This window comes from Anomaloglossus baeobatrachus, chromosome 7 (genome assembly GCF_048569485.1).
Source record: "Anomaloglossus baeobatrachus isolate aAnoBae1 chromosome 7, aAnoBae1.hap1, whole genome shotgun sequence".
Classification (NCBI taxonomy): Eukaryota; Metazoa; Chordata; class Amphibia; order Anura; family Aromobatidae; genus Anomaloglossus; species Anomaloglossus baeobatrachus.
Window position 1 is genome coordinate 52698746 of NC_134359.1, and position 21198 is coordinate 52719943.

The following is a 21198-nucleotide window of genomic DNA, read 5'->3' on the forward strand; positions in this document are numbered from 1 at the left end:
TTAAGCCCACATAAATCTTAGGGCAGGGGCACACAGCATAGTAAATAACTGCAGATGTAGTGCAAGTTATGAACTTATTAATGTGGAAAGTGTGAACTCCCTCTGAATCTGTGAATGAATCAACCCTCTCCACATTAGGACACGCTACACAGCGGCCACACGGTGTACAGCCAGTCCGTACAGTTAAAGAGCCAAAAGGAGGAGGCTGAATGGGAGCTTCATAGTGGCTCGTAACCAGATGGTCCCGGAGGTTCTTTGACCTGCGAATGCTGATCATCGGTCTATCCGGAATAATCCGTGCCAAAATAGGATCAGCCTGTAACACAGGCCAGAATTTTTGAAGACAAGAACGCATTGCCGGAAACTGTCCATGGTAGTAGATTCTGAATTTGAAAAAAGAGCCCTTGAATTAAAACATCGTTTTTACGCTAGAGGCTATAGTAAAAGGTGTGTAAAGAGAGCCTACAATAGAGCTAAGTATTCCACCCGCCATGCTCTATTGTATACTCCTAAGAAAACATCATCACGTGAAATAGCGCGCTTTGTTACCAACTACCATGTACAGTTTCCGGCAATGCGTTCTTGTCTTCAAAAATTCTGGCCTGTGTTACAGGCTGATCCTATTTTGGCACGGATTATTCCGGATAGACCGATGATCAGCATTCGCAGGTCAAAGAACCTCCGGGACCATCTGGTTACGAGCCACTATGAAGCTCCCATTCAGCCTCCTCCTTTTGGCTCTTTAACTGTACGGACTGGCTGTACACCGTGTGGCCGCTGTGTAGCGTGTCCTAATGTGGAGAGGGTTGATTCATTCACAGATTCAGAGGGAGTTCACACTTTCCACATTAATAAGTTCATAACTTGCACTACATCTGCAGTTATTTACTATGTTGTGTGCCCCTGCCCTAAGATTTATGTGGGCTTAACCACTAGACAATTTAAGGTTCGCATTAGAGAACATGTGAACGGGATAGCAGCGGCTGGTGACTGTTCTGATATTTCATCCCTTAAGACGATTCCTCACCACTTTAGACAGTACCATCAATCTAATCCATCACTTCTTAGGGTTAGAGGAATTGATCGTTTGGACTCCAATATCCGTGGTGGAAAAATTAGCCAAAAACTAGCCAGAATGGAAACCAAATGGATCTGGACCCTTAAAACTCTGCACCCCTTGGGCCTTAATGAAAATATATCATATGCCTCATTCTTGTGATAGTTGTGGTTTCAGGGTGTAATAGCTTATTTTTGTTTTTATCATTTTAACTTTTGTATGTATTTCTCATTTAGACAGCCAATCAGTTCATGGATCTTTCCTATATATACCGGCACCAACTTGGAGTAATTGCTGTGAATACCCATCACCATCAAGTATTATGAATTTATGGCCAACATTATATAATCCAGGATTTCTTCAGCTACCTATGGAATGTGACACTAGTGATTCAATGCTATGTGATGTGAAATTATTATAAGGCGTATTTTTGTGTAATTCTTGTGGTCTAGTCAAGTACTGCATTATCCTCATGGTCTTGTAATTTGTTTATATATAGACATGTCCATTTTTTTGGTCCTTTATGGTCATATATATGGATATGTCTCTATAGGCCCTAGTGTTACTATTTCCACGGCTGTGGTTTACATCTAAGCTTTTTTATTTATATATTTTGGACTTCTATTGCGTATCCATTCTGTATTTATATATATGTATACATAAAGATGTATAATATTTGTTATTGGTTCTTAGTGGAAACAACCATGCTCTTGATGGACTTGTGTATTCATGACATGGTGTGTCCTTTGATACCTTTTGATATTTACTCTATTTTTCTTATATTTGAACTGAGGACCATGCAGTATATGTATTTACAATATATTCTACTACTAACATAATGGTATTCTTGATTTTCTGTACTCTCAACTTTATGGTATGTCTGCCATATATTTACTATTATGATGGTGTTATGGCCCGATTGTATTGCTATATTTATAGTATCTGACCATCTGATATGCCGGAGCACTGCAGCCGTTCCCCTTCACGACTCCAATGTGCGAGTACGCATGCGTGCCGTCCGCTCCGGGACGTCACTGCTTCGTTGCATCGATCCACCCTGTATGTGACGTCCGCTCACGTGACCGGCAGTGACGGTCATGTGACCGGAAGTGTCGTATGCCGGGCGACGCGGCGGGCAGATGACGTCCTCGGTTGCCAAAACACTACATGCGTCACTCCCCTCGTACAATGGATTTGATTGGCTATCGTCCTCTTTTTAATCTCCCATACCCTCACAATCACCACTTCCCCTGACGAAGGCTTGGACGCCGAAACGGCCGTCGGGTGACGCAGGTCACAGTGCTCTCCGAGTTTTTAGTCTGCCAGGTATGTCTGCCAATTTTATGCGGTTCATTTTCTATTTCATCCTCTAAGTGCAATTGCATGTGTAACCGATTGGATCCACTGTGGTCTGGTTACTTTGTATTGGATACCATCCTGGTGGATAATGTATACCATCCATTAATTATGGGTTGGCATTAACTCTAGTGGTTATACGGTTTTTCTATTATATATTGTATCTTGGATTGCCTGTATCTTGCTTTTTCACTTGTGGCTGTGCCGCAGTTTTTCACCTTCCCTGACATAATAAAGACACTACTTTTGCACAATTGGCATTTGGTCGCGTTTTTTCTCTCTACTTATACTCACCTGTCCACGCCGCTGCTGTCCGTATTGTTTAAATCTCTCGTGTTGCTGTCTCCGGCCGCCGCTGTCTCCCCTTTGCAGCTACTTCTGGGTCGGCTGTGCAGTGAATATGCATGAGCATAATTAGCCGGCCTGGAAGCAGGAGACAGCAGCGGCTGAAGACAGCATTGCTGGTGAGTTTAAAATGCTTGTTATTTTAAATTTATGTGTTTTTCTGGTACATGTTTCATGGATTCCACCATAGTGTGGTCCGTGGGATATCAGTGATGCCAGAAAAAAACGGACTTGTCTCCGTGCGGAACACACGGACACGCGTGTGCACCACATGGAAACACATCAGTGAGAAATCGCTGATGTGTGCACAGACCCTTTCATTTTAATGGGTCTGCGTATGTCCGTGATTCTGGTAAATATAGAAACCGTAACATATGTACCAGAATCACTGACGTGTGAAGGGGGCCTACGGCTGAGTTCACATGTCTACTAATCATCAGTTAGAATGGATCCTGCAGAGATCCCTTGGCAAAAAAGTTCTGCAAGCACAACTTTTTTATCTACTAACTGATTCTGCCAGATCCATTTTTTTTTTAACATTTATGGAAAAAGAATCTAACGGATTATTTAGTCATCTGACATTCTTGCATTTGTAACTGATCCATTGCAGAGATCTGTTGGCAAAATGATTTCTGCAAAATCCATTTTTTAAACAAGGGAATCTATGGTGAATAGATCCGTTAACGTATTGCTATTTAGTCATACGTTTTTCTTGGTTCTGTAACGCATTCGTTTTTTCTTGCAGGATCCAGTACAAATGGAAATAGCAATCAGTTGATGGATCCGTTCTCCATGGACTCCAATGTGAAAAATACAGTTTCAGCAGAAATAATTTTGATAACGGATCTCTGCAGGATCCGTTCAAATGGATGATTACAGCACATGTGGACTCAACCTCAATACGCTGCTAGTCTAATGTCTTCAAGCAGCGGTTCTTGCCATGGCACGGTCACATAACGCAGAGCGGGGGCATCGGTAGAGTATTGAGACGGCAGTGAGGTTGCCTAGCAATCCGACATAGCCAATTGCTAAAGCTATGGCCACCAGCGGGGTCTGATTGAAGAATCTGATGGAGGTTACAATAAGAGTGTAATCATTATTAAAGCATTCATATACCGTCATTGCAGAAAAGCTAGAATTACCTTGCTCGGAAGAAAAAACATTTTCCACCATAATTAGATTTCTGAATTATTTCTACAACTGAGGACAAGTGAAACATTTCTGTCCTTCAAATTATATTGTATTTTAACGGCTTCATTAAGCAGTATTCATGAATGAGCAATCCGTAACTCAGATGTAGCAGGTCGGAATAAGTCAAAGAACTGAGAAAGACGTTTTGTTCTGCATGTCAGCCTAAGGGGTACTTTGCACACTGCAACATCGCTAGCCGATGCTAGCGATGCCGAGTGTGATAGCCCCCGCCCCCGTCGTACATGCGATATGTAGTTGGAGCTGCCGTAGCGAACATTATCGCTATGGCAGCTTCACACGCACATACCTGGTCGGTGACGTCGCTGTGACTGCCGAAGGATCCCTCCTTCAAGGGGGAGGTGTGTTCGGCGTCACAGCGACATCACTAAGCGGCCGGCCAATAGCAGCGGAGGGGTGGAGATGAGCGGGATGTAAACATCTCGCCCACCTTCTCCATTCCGCATAGCCGGTGGAGGCAGGTAAGGAGATGTTTGTCGCTCCTACACGTTGCAACATCGTTACTGGCTCCGGATGTGCTTCACTTTCGATTTGACCCAGACGATATCGCAGTAGCGATGTCGCAACGTGCAAAGTACCCCTAAGGGTATGGTTCCACTTGGATATGACTCGTGCGAGTCTCGCATCGGTATCACTGGGCACAATCTCCAGTAGGTGATTTTCGGCCCACCCTTTTACTCTATATATATTTATTCCCCACTCTTCTCCCTTCTAACACAAGTCTCCTAACAGTGTCATTGGCAACCACATGCTTGAGGAGTCCAGACATGAACCAGGAGGCAGTCCTCAGCTGTGTATTACTGTCAACATAGTCGAAAATCTAATGCTTCTGTGACGCCCTGGACTAGCCAGGTAGTCACATACATACCAACATACACACCCCCACCCTAGGCAGTTACAACAGTCAGACAAAAACCCTTGTTGCCTCCCTCCAGGGCCTGATGTCCACACCAGGTGGGGCGGAGCCAGGCGGTTAGCCCCACCCACCGAGGAGTTTACAGGCCTGGAGGCGGGAAAAGTGTCAGTCCAGTCTTGGAGGTGAAAGTGAGAGGAGTAAACACTTGAGGTGTCTGGGTAGGAGCCCAGGCACTGACAGCAAGGTTGGCAGATGGTGGTGGCCGTCTGCAGGAGTTGGTGGAACTCCGCAGAGCCGTAAGGACCGGGATCGGGCGTCAGCCCTCCGGTACCGGATCGGGGAACGGAGTGAAGCTAAGCACACAGGTAGGGCCATCGGACCCTGACCAGGCTTGGAGCCGCCGTCAATAGTCAAATCCGAATGTGACAGGAACCCCAGGGGTTTCCTAACAACCAAGTCCCGATTGAAGGCAACCTTCCACCCAGAGAGGATAAACAGCCACCGCCACAGGCTAGAGATCCAAGGGCCAGCACCTGCGGGCAAAACGGGCTCCTATGGCACCTATACGCCGGGGAGCGGACTACCAGTGGGCAACCACAGGAGTCAGAACATTTCTAAAAGGTGCAGGGAAAGACAGCCACCATCAGCCATCCGGGGAGAGCACAACAACAACACTGCAGCCGGCTGTGGGACCCGTCCATCCGGCCATTTTGGTTTACCAACGACTCTGTCAGTGATTGTCTGAGTGAGTACACCAGTGCCGTCCGGCACCGCGCCGCACAGTCCCTGCACCCCAGCCATCCGGCCTCCCCGTTACACCACCGGGCCCCGGGATCACCAACCCGCTACCCACGGAGGGGACAACATCCTAGCTGCACCCTACCATCTCTCCTGGGATCCCCGTTACCAGCAGCGGTGGTGCCATCCTCACCACATCCCGTGGGTGGCGTCACGAGCAATCTCCCTAACCAAACCATCCCTTTTCACTCACGGGCGAGGAGCGCTGCTCGAGTCCCCGGGTCCGGTCCACCGCTCGGTCCACCGAGCAGCAGCAGCAGAAGCTCTGGACCTGAGCGTGGTGAGCGCGTCCTCACCGGCCGCGACACTTCCAATTCTGGCTGGGTGATTTAAACTAGTTTTGGAAATTAATATATATTGACGAGTGCCATGTTATCCTATCATGAGATGAATGGAAAATTAATTACGAATAACTTCTGATACCTAAATCTGACATTTGTTGCAACTCATAGCAACTGCAGCTCAAGATCTTGGTATAGATCTGGTTACAAATATGGGTACATTCAGTAGATGACCACTAGGCAAATTTAGTACTTTGGGGTTTGCTAAGTACCTAGAACCCTAACTGAATGTTTAAGAAAATGTTCCTACAGGTAAATATTGCCATCTGATTGCTTCTTTCTCTAGGGTTTGTGCACATTCAGAACATCACACAGGCAAAACTCAAACACAATACCAATGTGAAGAAGATGACTGGCAAAAATGTAACACTACATCACCTACAGGAACCTAGGGATATGGGATTTCTTTGTGGAGAATTTTGGCAAAGGGAGTCTTTTAGGGCTCGCAGAAAAGATGACCAGATGACTTGAAATTCAAATGCTTCCCCAAATTTTCCCCTAAGACTTAATTTTCAGCAAATAAATTGCCATCATTCACTATACTGCCTAGCCTATAATTGCCTGGAAGATATATGTATACAGTCATCCCACGCTTTAGCGTGGTTTACTTATTGCAGCTTCATTGTACTGCGGGTAACAGGGCTGTTTGTGGAGCGGGGTCACAGGAGGCAGGGGCAGTGGTGGAGCAGGGCGATACTGCGGGCAGTATGGCGGGTGTCCCTGATGATCGGTGCAGGAGCTGGCAGAAACATCCAGAAACTGTCAGCGGTGCAGGCTTCAAAGATATGGCGTCGATAGGTGGCGCGTGGGCAAGTTGAGCTATCATCTCAATGACGAACCGAGATCTCATCTGCGCTCGCACCATCTCCAGGCACCATGTTCCTTAAGTCCGCTGCTAGGAGATCAATGGGCTGGAAGCGGCGTGTGCGCAGTTGAGATCTTGACCCGAGAGCTCCATCTGCACACACTGACTGCAGGTGCCATTATTTTAAGACCTCACCACCAACATTTTCAGGATGACCCCTGCCTCACCTTCTGCAGCACAGCACACAGTCTATAGCACAACGCCCCCGCAACATTGTCCCTTCCTCCTGTCATCATTTTCTATCACCCCCCCCCAGAAAGCTAGATTCGTCTTATAAAACGCACCCCTTATTTTCCTCCCATATTTTTGGGAGGAAAAGTGTGTCTTATAATCCGAAAAATATGGGTAAATAAAGTAAACATAACTCCGCTACTTCGCAGACTTTCACCTATTGCTAGGGTCTCTAGAACGTAACTCCCGCGATATATGAGGGATCACTGTAATACACTGAGGTCTCATAGGACTGAATTAAAACCTTTTCAGTTCCACAAATTTAAATGTATTTTATTGGGATTTGATGTGATATACCAACACAAAGTAGCAAGTATTTGTGAAGTGTAAAGGAAATACTACATTATTTTTTAAATATTTTAAAAATATGAATCTGAAAATTATAGGACCACCTTTCATTGCTATTACTGTGAAGACAGTCTCCATTCAACCTCACAGAGTTAAGGGGGTGTTACACGCAGCGATATCGCTGGTGAAAGCACCCACCCCCGTCGTTTGTGCGTCACGGGCAAATCGCTGCCCGTGGCGCACAAAATCGTTAGGCCCCGTCACACTGACTTACCTGCCTAGCAACGTCGCTGTTGCCGGCAAACCGCCTCCTTTCTAAGGGGGCGGTTCATGTGGCGTCACAGCGACGTCACATGGTAGGCGGCCAATAGAAGCGGAGGGGCGGAGAGTAGCCGAAGGAAAGACACGCCCACCTCGTTGCCGGAGGACGCAGGTAAGCTGTTGTTCGTCGTTCCCGGGGTGTCACACGTAGCGATGTGTTCTGCCTCGGGAACGACAAACAACCTGCGTCCTGCAAGAATCAACGATTTTTTAAAAAGGAACGACGTGTCAACAATGGACGACGTGTCCACGATGGACGATTTGGTGAGTATTTTCTATCGTTAACGGTCGTTCCTTGCTGTCACACGCAACGACGTCGCTAGCGATGCCAGATGTGAGTCACGGAATCCATGACCCCAGCGATATATCGTTAGATCCGTCGATGCGTGTAACGCCGCCTTTAGAGTTATTTTGCAAAGAATGGGCAAAAATTTGAGCCTATAAATGTGAAAAGCTGGCAGAGACATCCCCAAAAGATTTTCAGCAGCAACTGAAAAAAGGTGATCCTACAAAATATTGAATTGGGGGGCTGTGTACAAATGCACATCACAATTTTCTCATTTATATTTTGAAAATATTTAGAAAACCTATCATTTCCTTTACACTTCACAAATACTGCATAGTTTTGGTATATCACATTAAATACATTTAATTTATGGGTATAACATGAAAACATGTAGAAAAGTTCATGGGGTATGATTATTTCTTCAAGGCACTGTATCTGGCTTGGGGGAAATGGATGATAGTCAGTGGCATCTGATAGATTCATTTCAGATTCAGGTGCCATGTCTAATATCGGACCACTACAGCAAGGAAGTGTGCAAATAAAAAAAAATTGCAACATGCACACTTTGTGAGGTAGACATCTCTGTTTAAATTTCTAGATTGTAATAGAATTGTGAGTAGAAATCAGGTATATACCGCACTGATACTCAATGGTATATTGATATAATCTCTTGATGTCTTGATGTCTTTTTGATGTCCTGAGGAAGGAGACGGATGTCTCTGAAACGCATATACCCGATTTCTGCTCACGTTTCTACTACATCCTTATACCTCGGGGCTGCAGCTGATACCACTACTGAATGTGCTTCATAAGGGTTGTGACTTGCACAACCTCAAAAGGTGAGTGTACCGTGATCCCTGTATATTTCATATCTCTACCGGGTAAGACCCTATTGCGCTCTCTCTTCTACAGCAATTTTCTGCTAAAATTTTAGATTATGAAGATTTTTATTTTGTACATTAAAAAAAAATGATGGATTGTTTTTCTCCGAAGGCAGGAAGCATATTATCTGTGACAAACAAGCCTTGGTTTCAGGATTTCTTTTTAGTAGCAAAATTAGAACAGAGGCGAACTAAACTGCCCTCCTTGTTTTCAATCTGTGAAGAATAAAAAAAATGTTATTAAGGTGTTGTTACTGCAGTATATCAAAGATCAGTCAATGTGCAGTCACACTGACACTGCAGGTCCTGCACTTTTCTATTTCACTTGAATCTTTTGGATTATTTTTCATAGACTAAAGGGTACTTTACACACTGCGATATCGGTATCGATATCACTAGCAAGCGTACCTGCCCCTGTCGGTTGTGCGTCACGGGCAAATCGCTGCCCGTGTCGCACAACATCGCTTACACCCGTCACACGCACTTACCTGCCTAGCGAGGTCGCTGTGACCGGTAAACCGCCTCCTTTCTAAGGGGGCAGTTCGTTCGGCGTCATAGCGACGTCACTAAGCGGCCGCCCAATAGTAGAGGAGGCGCAGAGATGAGCGAGCCGAACATCCCGCCCACCTCCTTCCTTCCTCATTGCCGGCGGGACGCAAGTACGGTGAGTTTCCTTGTTCCTGCGGTGTCACACAGCGATGTGTGCTGCCTCAGGAATCACAAACAACCTGCGTCCTGCAACAGCAACGATATTTGGGATTAGAACGACGTGTCAACGATCAACGATTAGGTAAGTAATTTTAATCGTTAGTGGTCGTTCGTACGTTTCACACGCAACAACGTCGCTAACAAGGCCGGATGTGTGTCACGAATTCCGTGACCCCAACGACATCTCGTTAGCGATGTCGTTGCGTGTAAAGCCCCCTTAAGACTATCACTCCCAATTTCACTCTGCTGTATTACACCACAATCATTTGAGTCCTTTTTCTATTCGTATGTGGATTAAGCTTGTCACTCTGATAGCTATTTGTGAAATGGCGCGGAGAATTTTATTTTTTTTCGAAATCACACTCCGGACTTGGAGACTAAAAGGAGGGGACCAAAGGTCTATTTGGCCCATATGAGAAGACCAATACTTTTACATTAGAGATTTTGCTTTGGGGGACACAAGCATCAAGACATGCTACTTAATCAATCACATCCTCGATGGATAAATAATGAGACAGACAACATGTAGAGTAGACTTTAATTCCTTTCATTTTATCCATCATGTCCGCATCACCCTTGTGTATACAATATGAAAGAATGGAATTATATAGAAGTGGAAATGGTGTCAACATGGCAACAGTTGATGAGTTATAAATAACAGATTTATTTCAGTACGGTATAATTAGTGACTGTAGTCAGCATGGAAGGAAACGCTGCTCCTCTAGATCTACCTACCATAGGCGCTAATAATAGAGAAATCACTGAGAACACTTCCCTCGCACACTCTGAATATCAGTAGCTTTTATTGCACACCAATGTCTATTGGTTCTGTTCATGTACACATATCGTACCGCAGTCACTTACATCGGCTATAGCTATTAGATATCATTTTTTAACTCCCTGTAAAATGTATAAATAAAGCTAAGATTTAGTTTTGCATAATATTTTCTAAAGTATATAACACCATAAAGAAGGTACAGAATGGATGCGCCCACCTAAAAGGATGAAAATGGGGGATTTTCTGAATAGGTCAGTCAATATTGTATTAAGGGAAAGTTGTAAAGAGAATATCCAACCTTGAACAACTTGAATAATTTTTTATTTTTTTTTGTTTCTTTGTTTTGTTTTTTATCTAAATATATAATAAATTCCGCAATCTTCATAAAGAGCCCAAAGCTTTGCTTTTTTTATACAAGACCTGAAGATCCCTGCATAGAAAGAGAGTTAAAGATGATGTGTTACTTTCCAATAATATGTAAATTTGTTGGCACTGTTCTCCTGAATATGGGGCAGCTTTTCTTTTGTTTCTACGCCTCTCTGTTCCTGAGATATGGCCCACTCTTCCCTGCATATAAATCCAGTCTTGTTAGCCAAGTAGGCGTGACGCTCAAGAATACACCCATACAAAGCCATGCCCACTTGGATAAGATGACTAGATTTATATACATGGAAGAAATAGGGAAACTCTAGACCCCGGCTTAGCCTCTCATACAGCCAGATCAGATATCATAGTTTGTACTGACGAGGGGCAATCACCCCAAAACACCATGTCTGCAAATTAAGGTTCTGATCTGGCATAAATCCTAAGTCATATGACAAGGCTCGTTTAAAGGGTCCCTTCTGAATTTAGGATTGCTATTTCCAATAGGTGGCACTGGAGTTCGTCTACTTCCTCACTGAAGAGACAATTGACATATTTCCCAGAGGACCATTGTGGCTTAAAGTCTCCTCACTACTGGTATACTGGAATGGTGTGTCAGTCTCCGCAAGGAGCATAGATTCCCAATCATCCAGAGAAGAAGTAGTCATATCTTAGAAATGCAGAGGCGCAGAAACAAAATAAATACAATGCCAGATTCAGGAGAACAGCAACATTTATACCAAGAAAATAAATATATATATTTCTAAGTTACAGGTCCATTTTAAATGTGAAAATTGTATCTGCATGTAGCCACCACTGGGGGAGTATAGAATTTTCAAGCTAATTGTTTTGTTATGGAACTCAAAATATAAACAATACACAGTAGACTCTTCAGCTCCCCCTAGTGGTAGAGGTTATCTTTTAATTCTACATCTTTGCAGGGTACTTGGTGCTTTGTGTTAAGAAAAATTATAATAATAAAAAATGACAATAATTAAAGGGAACCTGTCACTAGAGTTGACACCTAGAAGCTGTGGCCACCACCATTGAGCTCTTATATACAGCATTCCAGAATACTGTATATAAGACCCAGGCCACACTGTATAACGTAAGCATCTTTATGATACTCACCTAGGGGGCGTTCTGGTCCGATGGGTGTCACTACTCTCAGTCCGGCGCCTCCTCTCTTCTTGTGACCTCTATTCTCCTGCCCAGCCCCGTGCATGATGCATCCACTGTTATTCATAGAGAGGGCTCCATTGCGCTCTTGCGCATGCGCACTTTGATCTGCCCTGGTGAGGGCAGAGCAAAGTACTTTAATGCACAGGCACGAGAAAAGGTCAAAGACTGCCCGCGAGTGCGCACTACAATACTTTGATCTGCCTTCAGCTCGGCAGATGAAAGTGCGCCTGCGCAGGAACACAAAGGAGGCCTCACTGTGAATGATGCTGAACGCATCACGCACGAGGCTGGGCAGGAGGATGGAGATCACAAGAAGAGAGGAGGCACCGGACCGGAGAACAGTGACACCCATCGGACCGATCCACCCTCTAGGTGAGTATTATAAAGGTGTTTTTTATGTTATACAGCACAGCCTGGGCTCTTTATATACAGTTTTCTAGAATGCTGTATATAAGAGCTCACTGGTGGTGGCCGCAGCTTATAGCAGTCAAATCTGGTGATAGGTTCCCTTTAAAGATGATGGTTAAAATTTAGGTAAGGTTTGAAGAACATGGTAAAAATGACATTTTCCACCGTTAAAGCTGTTAAACTTTATAACAAATGTACATTTGTACATTTTTTTTGATAAAACTATACCATTAAATCTGTTTCTGGAAAAGCTGGGTGACAATATTGCTGATATATAAGTTATCACTTCTTGTTTTGCCAAAATCCTGAAAGGCCAACCTGCCCAAATATGCGTGGGAAGATGTTTCATCCCTTGCATCTGCATAACTGGACAGATACTATATGCATTTCTGTCCCCTATGTGGTCAGCCTTCATCATCACTCCATATCGGTTATCATTGTCCTTGCATAGAATTTTTTTTTTACCATGTTAAGAGAATGGGATGTCTCAATATGAAATGTTTCTAAATTTAGTGACTTTGAAATATTCATGTGTTATTTAGTTTTTTCGACTTTTGTGCTTTTATTTTGAGAAATTATTTCCCTAGCTGTACATTATGAAGCAAATCCACAAGATTCCAAAACAGAGAGCTATGCAAAGTATAGCTAAAAAAAACCAGATCAAAGTCATTAAATGAGCAGTAAATGATGTCTGGACAGAGCTATCAGGCTTTTAATTATTCTTATATGGCGCAGTGTGATGTTAATGGGTAATGTGTGTGTGTTGTAACCCATGAAACCCTTGACATTTGCTTTAAGTAATTTAATTTGTGATCAATCAACCAATTCTAATATGTATTTGGTCACAGAATATTTACAATTCATACTTTCCAGCTAAGGCGGATGTAAATTTGTAGGTTCTCGTTGCAATAAATGTCCATAAATAATATTTTGGAGTCCTTGAATACATAAAAAATTATCAGATTACACTGTGTTTATTCCAAAATAGTAGTACTATATCAGACCTTCACAACATAAGACCCACGAGCCGCATGCGGCCCACCAAGGGGTTTGATGCTGCCGGCGGGACCCGGTGATGCCGACTCCATTCCTCCTGTTTAAATATAGTCATGTGTTTCAGACATGAATGCATTTGAACACTGTCAAGCTGGGACTATGGTAGAGAAGCGCCCGTCAACCCCCACCCTAACATGCAGCAGTGTGATGAGGTCAGCAAGCTACTAACGTCATCACACTGCTGCTGGCGCTGAGCTGCAGAGGACATGGCAGGGAATAGTAAGCGCCTCAAGGGGAGCCGGAGATAAAATGTGTTTCAGGATTGGTGTTAACTTCTAGGGGACATAGTGGAGCAATGAGGAATATTATGGAGCAGTGGATGATATTGTGGAGCTGTTGGGGACATTATGGAGCATTGGGGGATATTATGGATCTCTGGGGGGCATTATGGAGCAGTGGAGAACATTGTGGAGCTATGGGGGATATTATGGAGCAATGGAGGACATTATGGAGCATTGGGGGATTTTATGGATCTGTGAGGGGCATTATGGAGGAGTGGGAGACATTGTGGAGCTATGGGGGATATTATGAAGCTATAGGAGACATTATAGACCTTTTAAGGATATTATGGAACTGTGTATAGCATGTAATAGGAGGGACTTTAAGCCAAGAGATGGTCTGGGTGTATATTATGGAAAGGGGTAGTGTTGGGAGATACTTAGTAGAAGGTCAGTGTGAGGGGATATTTTAAAGGGTCAGTGTGAGGGGGCATTAAGGAGAGTAGCAGTGTGAGGCAACATAATACAGAGGGGGTGTATGGGGGATATTATGGAAATGGGCAGTGTGAGGGAGATATTAAGAAGAGAAGCAGGGTGTGTGGGACATAATATGGAAAGGGGCAATGTGTGGGGGGATATTATGAACAGGGGTAGTGTTGGCGGATATTATGGAAATGTACATTGTGGAGAAGGAAACTGTGTGGCAGATATAATGGAGAGGGGCAGTGCATGGGGGAAATTACAGAGAGGGGCAATGTGGGGCGTTATTATAGACAGGGCCAGTGTGCGGGGGACATTATGGAGAGGGGCAGTGTGGGAGAGATATTTTGTGCAAGAAGTACCGTGAAGTGCAGTATAAGAATTATCTATGATCAATCGTTGGTTCTGGCACTACATTCATGAACTGACGGTTGTTCTGGTGCCACATACATGTGCTAATAGTGGTTTTGATCTTGTATACATGTAGCAATCCATAACATACTTCATGACTATGTTAAAACTTAAAATCCTCAAAGTCCTCAAGTTTCTGCTCCAAAAACTCAGTTCACAGTGTGTGTTCACACTGATTTTTTTATGGACCATAAAATCTCAAAATCCTTCTCAAGTACTCAAAATTTGATTCTGGTAATGTATTAATGTACTGATGATGGTTCTGGGGACATGTTCATGTAGGCACCCCTTCAAAAATGTTGTGGCCCTTGGGATTGGTTTAGTATGGCTTTGTGGCCCTTGGGCAAAAAAAATGTTGTGTAACCCTTTGCTATACATTTCATTGTACAATGGTTCTAATCCACAAAAAAATAAAGGAGCCCTTTTCCATATTTGATTAATGCTACTGTATGTTTAATCGAAGCCCCTCTGTTTGCATGACGTTGGACATGAAGATCTCCCATTTTTTGGCCAACCAGCTTTAGCAGCAATGTTTTCTCCCAGTAAGGCCATATCTATCATGTGCAAAAGGACAGCTGAAGCGGCACCAAATTTTGTTCTTTTCTTAAAAAAGATGTGCTATAGTAAGAATGTCATACTTGCCAGTGGTCCTGATTTTGGTGAGACAGTGCCACCAATCGGGACACAAAAGGATTGAGGCTTAGCAAAACGTGCCCAAAGTGGATGTTTGAAGGTGTTCCTGTGCATTTTGATGGAGTTTTTCTGGGTTTTCCTGGGGATGGGGGCTTAAATATTCTCGATTTTTTGGGGTATAAGTATTCGTAGGTATGGAACATGGAGTTGACACAATGTAACTCCTATAGACATTAGTGGAGAAAGCGAGATGAAAAGGAGCCGAGTCTCCTCTGGTCTGCAGCCACTGTGGCAGGCCAAATGGAGGACATGGGATATTGTATCCTTCAAACAGATGGGGGTCCTGTGCAAATGTATTTCATCAAGCTCTAAAGTGGCAAATCTTTGGAAAAATTAGCAAACATATAACATTGTACTTGTCAATCTGATGAGTTGTAAATAGTAATTTAATAAAAGGAACCTTGAAAAAACTGTACAAGCGTAATCTGGTTATTCTGAAACTATCCTAAATTGATCCCTTTTGTAAAATTGCAAATTATTTGTCCATCAAACAAAGCTTCATTAAGGAAATGGGTTAATTATAGGGATATTGGAAATGGAAACCTACCGGGAACACTAGAATAAATGTATCCATGAGAACAGATATTTAGAAGACTTATTTTCTTACATTCGGAAATTCCACTGAAGATGTTTGGTGCAAGGCACTAGCATAGCAAAGAAAGTAAAGCCAATGATGATTTCTTAAAAGGTTTCCAATACAATTCTAATAGGATAAGTTAATAAAAAATATATAATTTTATAGGTGAAAATTATGGATTTATGGAAACTTTCAGTAGTGAGACATTGTCTTTTCTGCTGGTCATCTCATCTTCCATTCCACCAGCTTTAAGGTAAAAATATGTATCTATATATATAAAAAAATAATCCCGTTCTACTTTGTGCCACAATGAAAGTGCTGGTGACAACTCCAAAATGCAAGATACTAGTGTGTCCTTGACGTACAAGATCACTAGTATAATTTTCAAAATTGCAGCCAAGGCATCAAGAAAACCTAGGAAGATGCCATGGTTTTGGGTAAACTCAATCTCAACCTGTCAAGATTTGAATGTCTAATACTTGGCTAATTGGATTGACAAATAAAGTATTGTTGTTTATGAGTCCATGGCTATCTCTTGTCTTTCTCTACTACATCTGGAGCTAGCCTTAAGGCGCCCATACAAATTAGAAAAAAGTTGGTTGAACCCAATAATTTCGGCAGGACTTCCTGACCATTTGATGTTTAAGGGAGCCTCCTGACTCTCCCTAGACGGATGATTTCAGGGGAGAAAAGGATTGGATATTTGAAATTTCGATACCTGATTCCTTTGCTTTCAGGGGTTTTCCACTCTAGCCATTGAAAATACATAAATGTTTTACCAAGTTGAGCATTCATGTGTATGGGGGAGTCGAGAGAGATAGCTTCTGATAGCTATCTCATGTCTATGGCCAGTTTTTGATATTGCTGCTCTTAAATGATACCTGCATACTGCAAGTTATTCATTAAGGAAGCAGACAGGACCCCTCAGAGAGTACTAACAACTAAAGCTTCTAATGTCATCAGTGTTTCCCTTTGGAGGGGTTGTCCCACGTGAGACATTTATGGCATATCCATTAGAAATTCTATAAATATCTAATAGATGCCGCATCTATCTCCAGAATGGGTGTCCACTGATTGCTTGTTGTGGCTGGCTTCCGACCACTAGTGAGTTAAGAACTTAGGTTCATGTTCCGGATCTGTCCAAATCTTGTTATATCTGCTCAGCCCCATTTAGAACTTATATAATGATGAATGGAGCTGCCACCTCTCCACTCACAAATGATCAGAGACCAGCCAGAACAGGAGGACTCTCCTTCTGAAAATGAGTGTACTTCCCAAAGGTGAGACTTGCATCTTTTAGACATTCATGGATTGAGCATGAATTATCCCTTTAATCTACAATAATAAAAGCCACAAAAATTAGTACTTGGCGTAATTTTAAGAACCTGAAAGCTGGATGATCCTCTGGCTGGCAATTTGAATATCTACTCTTTAAAATTACATTCTCTGTGTGTCGACCTACAAAATGTCATAGTGTAGTGACTCTTGTTTTACAACTTTTATATTATTTTTAAATTATATTAAGTCAGATTTTCTGACAGAGTAATTATATTACAATTATAGTCCCCATGTCTGGTAGTTCTCCACCACAAAAAAAAATCCTGACATTTTTTTCATGTCTTATAGTCCCTTTAGGCTTTCCTTAGTGCAAAACGTTTTGGCTTCTGTTATTGCGGCTTAAACTCATCTCCAGGATCAGAAAATAAATAGTATTGGTATTGCAACTCATCCCTGGTACTGGTATTGCAACTCTTCCCTATAGATAGCTGTGGCACTGTTTCCGAAAAAAGAGTCAAGCTAGTCTTAATGAAGTCGTTTGGTGGAATAAGAGGGGCTTGATTCATTAAGAGGCGCTGGCCATGCAATGTATCAAGCCCGTCCTACAAGTCAAAGACTAGAGTAAGATTTATGGCATCAGGTATACCACGTCTGGTCATGAATTGGACGGGTAGATCGTGCCATGCCCCCAATCCTTGCCATACTTTGTCGTATTTACTAAAGCTAGCCAGGACTGGCAACTCCAAAAGTTGCCAAGTTTTTTGCAACATTTCAAAGTATTTTACGCCAGTTTTATAGGAGCAATACACTTACGTATCGGTCCCTCCATCCTTTTTATGATCCCAGACAGCGCTACTAATTATAAAAGCAGCATTGCCGCGATTCCGTCAGAAGCCACACTTCACTCTATACTGTTTTATAGAAATAAACCCAAATTACCAGGGTAATAATTATGGCTGTTAATAATTAAGATGGATGACCCCATAATCTCTAGCATTTCATCCACCTAACAATAACCTTGATGGGAGTTCCTGAGTGTTCACTTGGAAAAACTCTAATATTTGCTATAAGGGATCCAGTGAGACTGAGTAAAGGCATCTCTGGGCACAATCTTAGGTTGCAATGTCTACAAGGCACCTACCATGTGCAATGTGCCCTTGCAGATACTCCAACTGCTATTCACCAGGCAGTGCTAAGAGATAAGGCACCCTATGGGTCACATGCTTAGCACGACTTTGTATATATGGGCTAATACATAAGTGGCCAACCGGTACTATGCATTACACCACCAGATGAGCTGTAGTCAAGTGAAGGACTCCTGGGCCACTCCTAATTTACAGTGCATGTATGATTACTAGGATGATCTGTATTATATATTATTTTCAACTTTTCAATTTCCAATGCTAAACAATGTTGAGTTGAATATTTTTGGAAACCATTGGTTTGTTGCAGAGGGTATGACTTAAAATGGGTAACACTTTTTTTTAGCCAGCATCATTAAGATTTCATAAATGCAGAATAGTCAACATTTTGTATTCTTATTAAATAGCATATTAATAGAAACATTTATATGGTAGAGAACTTTAAAATTTTAAAGCAGTTGTCCACCTGATATTTTTCTTAAAGGGAACCTGTCAGGTGTAATATGCACCTAGAACCACGAGCAGTTCTGGGTGTATATAGCTAATCCCTGCCTAACTGTCCCTGTATCTAGTAGCATAGATAAAGAGATCTTTAGAAAAAGTGTTTCTAAAGAGCCTTTATGATATGCTAATGAGCGCAGGGACTAGTCACAAGGGCGTTATGTCCCCCGACTAGTCCACCCTTATAGCATGTTAGCACGCCCACTGGAGCGTGCTAAGATGCTATTCAATGCCCATTGCCCAGTGTCATTGGTGGTATAGTGCGTAGCTGTGCCTGCTGTTACCGCCTCAGATGCCGGGTTTAGGCTCAGTGCGCATGATCAGAAGTCTCAGCACTTCTGGTTATGAGCATTATGAAGCCGGTGTACACGTCCTGACTTCAGAGAGGTCTAGTGCACATGACTGGAAGTACCGGGACTTCTAATCATGTACACTGACTTTAAACCCGGCGTTCTGAAGTGGTGACAACGGACACAGGTACGCCCCTGTGGGCAAGCTAACATGCTTAGAAGGTGGACTAGTCGGGGGACATAACACCCTTGCGACTAGTCACAGCGCTCATTAGCATATCATAAAGGATCTTTAGAAATACTATTTCTAAAGATCTCTTTATCTATGCTACTAGATACAGGGACGGTTAGGCAGGGATTACCAATATGTACGCAGAACTACTGGTAGTTCCGAGTGCATATTACACCTGACAGGTTCCCTTTAAAAGAAAGGTTCCAAGAGAAAATGATCTATACTCAACTCCACGGATCTAACGCTGCTCTTGTTCCGTCACTTTCTGTGTCGATGCTTGTCTATCCTTCCTAGCCAATTATCACCATACAGGAAATGCCGTTTAACCAGGAAGTAGAGACCCATCGGAAATACAGGAAGTGTCAAATCTGGAGCAGGTTCGGATTGGTGGAGATGAGTATTGATGCTATTTATTTTTTTTAATTGAAAATAATAACGATTGGCCGGCAAACCACTTAAAGCCCTAAATATTTCTATATCACCATAATCACCTACATTAGCACGCAGTGTCTTATACATATCAGTACCATTCATGAAACCTGATTTTATCAATATTAAAACTGTAAAACATATTTTTATATCCACTTTGCAACACACTATCCTAATCCAAGTGCATGGTCATAATGTGGCTCCACACAAGTTGTATAGAGCTACTACTAGACGTCCATAACGCGGGTCTATTGTTCCTCTGCATCCCTCCAATCTCATATTGGGGCTATACGGTTTATCTTTTTATGTATTTGACAGAAAACAATTGGCAGCATGTCCCATCAGAGGTCTCCTCCCTAAGATCGTTAACTCTATGGGGGAAAACCTTTCTAATATGATGCTGTATGGAGGCACAATATGGAAGCACTACAAAGCGGTAGGAGCTCTACGTTCCGCTGTGGAGTCTCTAAGCGCAAAGCTATGTCATGTGCATGAGGTCTACGTCTTGGCTTACTAACAGGCCACAATATCAGAATATCTTATAGTCAGCTTAAGCAAGCAATGAGCCACTAATATATGGATGATGTTGATATCTGGTTTGTGCCTTGAACTGGAACTGCCAACACTCCAAGCTACTGCTGGATAATTGATTTGGAGACGGTGTACAAGTCTGTCCACAAGTTCTGTCTGGAATTGCATCTCAGATCCATAGAAGTAAATGTGGACGGAGCTGCAATACCACACACAACCTTTGGACAGATGTGGCACTGTTTTTGGAAGAAAGCAGCCTTGTTTTTCTAATTCGGCAGACAACAAGCCAGACATAAGGATTGTATACTAGTGTAGCTGCAATAGTAGGCACACAACTTAAGGAAAATCTATCAGCATGATTTAAACCGCCCCAGCACCCCCAAAACTATTTATATGCACATGTAGCCCTTTCATAGACAAGTCCAGCAATACCTTTACATGGCCGGTCCGTTCCTTCGTTACCGAGAAATCAGTGTTTGAATTGATATGCAAATAAGGCTGAAGAGCTATTTGTAGATCTGAAGCCTCTGTTACTCCAGCTCTATTACCCACCCAGAACCACCTCTTAAGGGGGCTTTATACGCTGCGACATCGCTAATGCGGAGTCGTTGGGGTCACGGAATTTGTGACGCACATCCGGCCGCATTAGCGATGTTGCTGCGTGTGACACCGATGAGCGATTTTGCATCGTTGCAAAAACGTGCAAAATCGCTCATCGGTGACATGGGGGGTCCATTCTCGATTATCGTTACTGCAGCAGTAACGATGTAGTTTGTCGCTCCTGCGACAGCACACATCGCTATGTGTGACGCCGCAGGAACGAGGAACCTCTCCTTACCTGCCTCCCGGCCGCTATGAGGAAGGAAGGAGGTGGGCGGGATGTTCCGGCCACTCATCTCCGCCCCTCCGCTTCTATTGGGCGGCCGCTCAGTGATGTCGCTGTGACACCGCACGGACTGCCCCCTTAGAAAGGAGGCGGTTCGCTGGTCACAGCTACGTCGCCGGGCAGGTAAGTATGTGTGATGGGTCTGCGCGATGTTGTGCGGCACGGGCAGCGATTTGCCCGTGTCGCACAACAGATGGGGGC